This window comes from Geotrypetes seraphini, chromosome 3, assembly GCF_902459505.1.
Source record: "Geotrypetes seraphini chromosome 3, aGeoSer1.1, whole genome shotgun sequence".
Taxonomy (NCBI): domain Eukaryota; kingdom Metazoa; phylum Chordata; class Amphibia; order Gymnophiona; family Dermophiidae; genus Geotrypetes; species Geotrypetes seraphini.
In genome coordinates this window covers 3,227,996-3,237,046 of record NC_047086.1, presented here as the reverse complement: position 1 = coordinate 3,237,046, position 9,051 = coordinate 3,227,996, and positions in this window count along the sequence as shown.

The window sequence follows — 9,051 nt, the reverse complement described above, 5'->3', positions numbered from 1 at the left end:
GTGAAGGTATCGTAACCTCCACCTGCACACCATCACTGGACCCCCCTCCGGAGTGCTCAAATTCATCACACAACATTGAATGAAATAATTACGTGATAAATTAATCACAACGCTAAGGTAAAGACAGAGTAGAGCGCTCTGAGAGTCCCCCCACTGACTCCTAGGTGAAAAACTACAACTTAGCTTGATGTTATGGTCCGGAGAGCTGAAATTAGTGGCGGGGCAAATGAGAACCACCACCGATCACCACCGCCAACCTAGGAGTCGGCTGGGGGACTCTCAGAGCGCTCTACTCTGTCTTTACCTTAGCGTTGTGATTAATTTATCACGTAATTATTTCATTCAATGTTGTGTGATGAATTTGAGCACTCCGGAGGGGGGTCCAGTGATGGTGTGCAGGTGGAGGTTACGATACCTTCACCAGTGTGTGTAAAGCGCTGGAGAATTTTCTCCCCTCACTTGTCCTTCACACTGAGGACCCCTCCTTCACCTATTATATTATGTACTAGAGTCTATTAGACTTATTACTGCTCTTTGTGGTTTCTATGTAGTATCTTTTTACAGAACTTTTTGGAGTTATTGTGTGCCGATTCAATATAGGCATTTAAACCTCCTGAATGAACCTCCTCAGTTCATATATCCAGCGCTACTCCTTCTGCAGCAAGCAGCACCGCCAGTCTCTGTGGTGCGGTGATTCTACAACCCTCTCCAGGACCAGACATCTCAGAACATTAAAGGTGTGCCACATCTTGTAGACAGTGCCCCACTAGTGGTTCTTCCATCCTGCTCTAGAAGTCTGTCCCGCATTCTCCAGCCTACAGGGACACCAGATCACATCCCCTACCCCCTCTGTATTACAGGAGGTTTTCTCCATTAATTTATGCACCTTTCCCATCTGAGGATGCACAAACTCTGGAATTACCTCCATTACTTCCCACACTGAGCACTGGCCACATGCCTCATGACCACTCTCCTCCATGGTTGTAGATCTATCACTCAGCTTTTCCATATTTGGGCTCAACAGGTCCCCTAGTTTCTGGTTACGCTCGAATGAAAAGATAATTTCCACATCTTTCAAACAGGGATGTATCTTTAGTATTGCCAAATGAGGCTGTATTCCACGTTGCACTTGAGGAGAAAGCCTGGAAAATCGAGATACAAAAGGGATCACTTTTTTAGATTCATAAGAACATAAGAAGTTGCCTCCAATGGGTCAGACCAGAGGTCCATCGTGCCCAGCGGTCCGCTCCCGCGGCGGCCCATCAGGCCTATGACCTGTGAAGTGGTTCCTGACTATTTCTATAACCTACCTCTACTTCTATCTGTACCCCTCAATCCCCTTATCCTTTAGAAACCTATCCAGGCCCTCCTTGAACCCCTGCAGTGTGCTCTGGCCTATCACAACCTCCTTTATATTGCAGCAGGTCCTCCTTCTGATTATGTAGGGCTCTTTTGTACGCTCGTTTCACTATTCCCTCTGGGTAGCCCCTCTCCAAAAATCTGGCATACAATTCTTTAGATTTTTCTTTAAATCCCTCCTTTGACTGATAGATAAGAACATAAGAAATGCCGCTGCTGGGTCAGACCAGTGGTCCATCATGCCCAGCAGTCAGCTCACGCGGCGGCCCTCTGATCAAAGACCAGCGCCCTGAGACTAGCCCTACCTGCGTACGTTCCAGTTCAGCAGGAACTTGCCCAACCTTGTCTTGAATCCCTGGAGGGTGTTTTCCCCTAAAACAGCCTCCGGAAGAGCGTTTCAATTTTCTACCACTCTGTGGGTGAAGAAGAACTTCCTTATGTTTGCACGGAATCTATCCCCTTTCAACTTTAGAGAGTGCCCTCTTGTTCTCCCTACCTTGGAGAGGGTGAACAATCTGTCTTTATCTACTAAGTCTAGGGAATCTTAGGACTCCTTTTACTAAGCTGTGGTAGCGTTTTTAGCGAACGCTGAAGATTAGTGCGTGCTAACCCCCGCGCTACGAAGAAAAACTAACGTCAGCTCTATGGAGGCATTAGCATCTAGTATGCATGGCATTGTAGCACGCATTAAGAACGCACTAAAACCACTAGTACAGCTTAGTAAAAGGAGCCCTTAGTTGAAATCACCCATTACTACTGTGTTACCCAGTTTCTTAGCCTCCCTAATTTCTGATAACATTTCAGCATCTGTCCGTTCAACCTGGTCTGGCAGATGGTAGTTCATTCCTATTACCATCCTTTCCCCCCTTACACACAGAATTTCTACCCATAGGGATTCCAAGGTGTGTTTTTGTTCCTGCAGAATTTTTAGTCCATTTGATTCAAGGCCCTCTTTAGCATATAACCTAAGCCTCCACTGATTCGATCTACACTATCACTACAATATAGCTTGTACCCTGGTAAGACAGTATCCCATTAGTTGTCTTCATTCCACCAGGTCTCAGAGATTTATTTATTCATTCATTTAATTTTTTAGCCTGTCCTCCCCAAGGAGCTCAGAACAGGTTACAAATTAGGTACTCAAGCATTTTCCCTATCAGTCCCGACAGGTTCACAGTCTTATCTATGCCTATTATATCAATCTTTTCATTTAGTGCAATATATTTTAACTCTCACATCTTGCTTCTTAGGCTTCTGGCATTTACATGCAGACATTTCAAACAATGTTTGTTATTCCTATTTACAATTTGCTCAGCAGTTGACAGTGATAATTTGCAACCTTTACAATCAGCTTGCTCTGAATTTAAGGAAACCTGGACTACCGTGGTCTGTATTGCAATCTCACATCAGGATGCTCTGTCTTCCCTTTTATGATGATATCTTTTAAAGATACCTTGTCCCGAATCATGGTCTTTTGAGTGACTGTTGTCCTTCCCCCAATTTCTAATTTAAAAGCTGTTCTATCTCCTTTTTTAATGTTAATGCCAGCAGCCTGGTTCTACCCCGGTTAAGGTGGAGACCATCTTTATGGAAAAGGCTCCCCCTTTCTCAGTATGTCGCCCAGTTCCTAAGAAATCTAAAACCCTCCTCCTTGTACCATCGCCTTACCCATGCATTCAAACTCTGGTGAAGTTTCCGGAATCTGGTGGATTACAGGACCAAAGGCAACACGGATTCACTAGAGGTAGGTCTTGTCAGACAAATTTGCTCAATTTCTTTGACTGGGTGACCAGAGAATTCGATAGAGGGAGTGCACTAGACGTGGTGTATTTAGATTTTAGTAAAATCTTTGACAGTGTTCCACACAGATGGCTAATAAACTGAAAGTGATAGGCTGGGTCAAGAATTGGTTAAGTGGAAGATGTCAGAGGGTAGTGGTCAATGGAGATTGCTCTGAGGAAAGGGATGTTACCAGTGGTGTACCTCAAAGTTCTTTTTGACATTTTTATAAGCGATATTGCTGAAGAGCTGTCAGGTAAGATTTGCATCTTTACGGATGATATCAAAATCTGCAATAGAGTAGACACATCGGATGGTGTGAATAATATGAAGAAAGACCTGGCGAAGCTTGAAGAATGGTCTGAAATTTGCAGCTAAAATTTAATGCTAAGAGCTACAAGGTCATGCATTTGGGCATGACCAGAGAGAATAGTACAGTTTAGGGGGTGAAGAACTTATGTGCACACTGGAAGAGCAGGACTTGGGGTGATTGTATGTGATGAGGTGGCTAAACAGGTTCAAAAGGTGATGAAAGCTAAAAGGATGCTAGGTTGCATAGGGAGAGGTATGGCTAGTAGGAAAAAGGAGTTATTGAAGCCCCTGTATAAGACTTTGGTGAGACCTCATTTAGAATATCGTGTACAATTCTGGAGGCCACACCTTCAAAAAGATATAAAAAGATGTAGTCAGTCCAGAGGAAGGCTACTAAAATAGTGTCTGGTCTTTGTGATAAGGTGTATGGGGTCAGACTTAAAGATCTCAATCTGTATACTTTGGAGGAAAGGCAGGAGAGGGGAGACATGATAGAGACATTTAAATACCTACGTAACTCGTATAAATGTGCATGAGTCGAGTCTCTTTCATTTGAAAGGAAACTCTACAATGAGAGGGCAAAGGATGAAGTTAAGAGGTGATAGGCTCCGGAGAAATCTGAGGAAATGCTTTTTTATGGAAAGGGTGGTAGATGAGTGGAACAGTCTCCTGGAAGAGGTGGTGGAGACAGAGACTGTGTCTGAATTCAAAAGGGTCAGAAATAGGCATGTTGGTTCTCGCGGAGAGAGAATGAGGTAATGGTTACTGCGGATGGGCTGACTGGATGGGCCATTTGGTCTTTATCTGCCATCATGTCTCCGTGTTTCTGCTTGTCTTTTGCCTCTTCCTCCTTAACTTCTACCATCAAGAGAGAAAGACTATTTCATATATAAATATCAAGACAGAGAGTTGATTTAAGATTTCTGCTGTTATTCATTTTTCCACTAGCTTCCTTCTTTCCAGCGCCATCTGATTCTCCAGAACATCCTCCTTCCTCCTCAATTCTCTCTTCTTTGTACAGCTTCATTCTTCTCCCCACCCCCTCCCTTCACAGCCTGTGGTGGGGGATTATGAGCCCTGGAGGGATGATCAGAGAAGGGCCACAAGTAAGATGCGGAGTATCCCCTTGCTCTCCCACTGCATCTCCTGTTTAGAAGTGCATTGCAGGCAAGAAGAGACAACAGAGGTGACCTCTGAGTGCTCACTCCCTTCCTGTGGCCAGGTGAAGCTGCAGCAAGGCCCGTCTCTCTCACACTTTTGTAGGCTTTGTGAGGCAGTTAGGCACAGACAGTGCGGGACTAGTCTCAAGAGCTACTGCACCCAGGCCATCGTGGGCCTCAGCTCACTCCATTAATGAGGTGCAGTTGAACTTATTAAATTATATTACATAAACCTTATGCCTGGACATTGAATATATTGTTCTAAAGGGCTGTGGATGATAATAGCAATAGAAGAAAGTGACATTAAATTCCTTTCAAGTGGATTCTACAGCCTTTCATATTTGCCTGAAGTGCACTTACCAGCCAGACACAGCAGGTGGCAGCATACACCAGCAGATGCAGCCAGCCCATAAGCAGGACAAGCTGGCTTAAGATCCTTTGTCTGTGAAATGAGGGGAAGGGGCAAGGGGAGGGGGGAAGAAAGAGGAAAAAGGGGGGCTTTTAAAGGAGGCAAACAAAAAGGCTTTTGAGAGCTCTGGGTACAGAAAGCATTTTCTCTTCCATACAGAAGAGGGAGGGATCTCTGTGACTTAAGAGGCTCAAACTGGGGAGGGGGCAAGAAATGTGTACCGGCAGCACCGAATGCCTCCAAGACAAAGAGCAGCCATGATGGGGTGTGGTTCGTAGAGGAGGGGATGCAGCCTGGAATCAGCAGTGGGGGCTGGGTGGGGGGGGGTAGCCCCTCTCTCAATTGTCATGGTCAATATCACTCTCATTCATCCTTGCTCCCTCCCCCCTCAATAGCAGGAAGAACCTCAGATAAAGAGGAAAAGGAACCTCAAAGCAGGTGGATTTGAGTATGGAGAGGAAAATGCATTTCACACCGAGTGAGGAAGCCCCCCCCCCCCATCAAAAGCCAGAGTCTCCAAGACAGCAGCATGCAGGTTTCACAGACAAAGAGATTCTGCCCCTCCCCCATAGCACAAGTCCAACACAGGCAGCCGGGATTCAAGCTTCCCTCATGGGTTCCTAACAGCGGACACGTTTAGTACAGGCAAAAGTACTGCTGTTACACACACACACAGACATAGAAACATGACGGTAGATAAAGGCCAAATGGCCCATCCAGTCGCCCATTCTCTGCCTATCCCAGGCTTTCTTGAAATCAGTCTGTCTCTGCCACCTCAGCAATGAAAGTGTTAGACTTTTACACACACACACACATAGTAGATTACGGACGATAGAGACCTGCACTGATCACGACCAGCTGTATTCCTGTTCTGGCAACCCTACTGAGTGCCCATGTTAATCTGTCCATTGTATCTAGTAATGTGATCCAACCTTGAACTGAATAGGTAAAGGTGGAATAGAAAACGTCCCGATACGTGAGAATACGCAGCCACCTGATATTCAGCAAAGAACTAAACCACGAGGGCCACAAAAACAGCTGGTTTTGGCTTAGGACGGGAATAAGGCCACATGAGCTGTGCATGGCAATTGGTGCCTTTAGCTGATTTGTATGAGCAACTTAATTGGCAATTGATGCTAATTGGCACTCATTGGATGTTACCAGGGGAGCAGCATGGGCTTATCATGGACATTCCTGAAAGTTCTAGAATGCACCCGTTCCGCACATCTCTGAGACTTTGTTTTCCGTGTCCTAATTGCTAAGCTGCGAAGTGTGATTCTTGATCTATGTAGCAGGTGCCTTTTACAGAATCACAGTAAGCGCTGTTCTGATCGGCACCAGTTTCAAATGGCAAGGAGCCTCTTCTGGCCCTACACCCCACCAACTATATCGCACGATTTGCGCTTTGATCATTCTATTATTGGATCGGAGCTGGGGATTGAGATCGAGCTTTAACTGAGCTTGAAGGGAGAACAAATGTTAAGCACCCAAGAACCCCAGGATCCAGAACTAACCTTAGCTGGAAACAATTCTCAGCAATTGACTGGAAAACCTTTAATACCCTCTATAATAAATACAACCACTCCTTCGGCAAATTGGACACATGCCCACCAAACATCATGAAAGCAGCCCCGAGCCACTTCAAAGCAAACATGATGACATGTTTTAACTCCCTATTATCCACAGGAATCTTCCCACCAGAGCAAGGTCACATCATGATTACCTCCATTTTAAAAAACGCAAAAGAATCACCAAACTCCCCATCCAACTACAGACCGATCGCAAGCATCCCCCTTTTCACCAAAATAGCAGAAGGGATAGTAAAGGTAGAACTCTCCACATATCTAGAAAAATTCAACATCCTAAGCGACTATCAATCTGGCTTTCGCACAGAACACAGCACGGAAACCATATTAGCCACCCTTCTTGACCATCTCCACACGTTCTTTAGTCAGGGCTCTAGTGCATTGATCATACAACTAGACCTAAGCAGTGCCTTCGACCTGGTCTACCACACCATTCTCCTTGAATGTCTGTCACACATTGGTATCTCTGATCAGGACCTCAACTGGTTTCAGGGGTTCCTAAAAAATAGATCCTACAAAGTACACCAGAACAACGCTTTCTCATACAGCTGGGAAAACACCTGTGGTGTACCGCAGGGCTCCCCTCTATCCCCCACCCTGTTCAACATCTACCTAGCCTCCCTAGGTAACCTACTACACACCCTCAAGCTCAAATTTTTCATCTATGCAGATGATATCACATTAGTCATCCCTTTTACCAGTTCCTCACCTGAAACACTCGAGCACATTACAAATATCCTTAACCAGATTGAGCTCTGGATGCTATCATTCAGGCTGAAACTAAATTCCGACAAAACAAAATTTTTTCTGGCCTCCCCCAACGACAAAATCAAGGACACCACAATCCAACTGAAAGGAAGGCCTTTCCCCCTTGAAAACACCGTAAAAATCCTGGGTGTTACGCTGGACAGACATTTATCCTTAGAAACTCACACTGACCTCAGCATCAGGAAATGCTTCGCGGTACTCTGGAAACTCCGCACCATAAAAAAATACTTCAATGACTCCTCGTTCCGCCTTCTAGTGCAATCTGCCATTCTCAGCATTCTAGACTACTGTAATATTATCTACCTGAACGCCACGAAGAAAATGACCAGGAAACTAAAAGTGATCCAAAACACCGCCGTTCGCCTCATCTATGGCCTAAAGAAATGGGAACATATCACCCCTTTCTACCACCAACTTCACTGGCTGCCTTTCGAATCCAGAATGCTCTTCAAATTCGCATGCTTCTGCTACAAATCGGTAAACGGCCTCTCGCCAAGATACATCAATCCCCTCTTTAACCTTTACTGCACCAACAAGAAATCCCGCAGAATCCAACTGTTCGCCTACCCCTCGCTAAAGCTCTGTCATCTTAAAAGATTCCTAGACAAAACCTTCGCCTTCCAAGCAGCCAAGATGAACCCATGGATCGCCCAAATGATCCTCGAGGCTCCCACTTACCTCGACTTCAGAAAAACACTCAAAACTTATCTATTCAACAAACAAGCCCCGTAACGCCCACTCTCCGGAATTACCTGGCCACACACTCGACCCTTTCCTCCCCTTTATTGATCGCTGTCTTCCTGCTCCCCTCCTTCTTCATCAGCCAAGTTCGGCTAAAGTTGTTATAAATCCAATAAATTGTGGTAAATCGGCCCGCCCAGCCCTGCCCCCCCCTCTATTGACCGCTTTCCTCCTTCTCTCCTTCCCACTTCCGCTTCTTCAGTCTTGTTCGGCTGAAGATGTTGTAAATCCAATACATTGTTTGTAAATCGGCATGTCAATGCGGATCCTAATGTAATTGTTGTGAACCGCCTAGAACTCGATGGGCATGGCGGTATATAAGAATAAAATTATTATTATTATTATTATTAAGGGCTTTCTCTTTTATTTTAATTATGATTTTTTTTTTTTTTGACTCTTCAGCTTTGGGGATGTTCAGACCTTTAAATATGGCTTCCCAGAAGCGATGTGTTAGGGAGAAAAAGGAGCCACAAGTTCTGCTCCTGAAGCCGCTTGTAATGGTGAAACAAAGGTCTTCGTCTAGTGTGATAAATGCATCTGGGAGTTGGTTTTGCATGGGGATTAGAAGAAGAATTGTATTTATAATCTGCTCATACCTTACAGTTCAGTGCGACTCACAAAATTATAAAATCGAAAAGAGTTTATCCTCAGTAACTATAAGTTTACATAATGTCATTGCAATACAAGCAATTTCTTAAGCAGATAAATTGTAATGTTCCTATGAAACATCAGATATCGAATCTTTCATCTTGTTATACTGCATCATCTCTATAAATAGGAGGGGGTGCTGGAAAGTTCTCAGCCCAACCAATCAGCTTCCTAAATTCTGAGCGTTATCTTATTTCATTAATTGCCAATTTGCAAAAACTTAATTCTGTGTTTTGACCTTGTTTCAGATCCTCGATTGAACCAGATCTGCGTCATTCTCTTGGTGGTT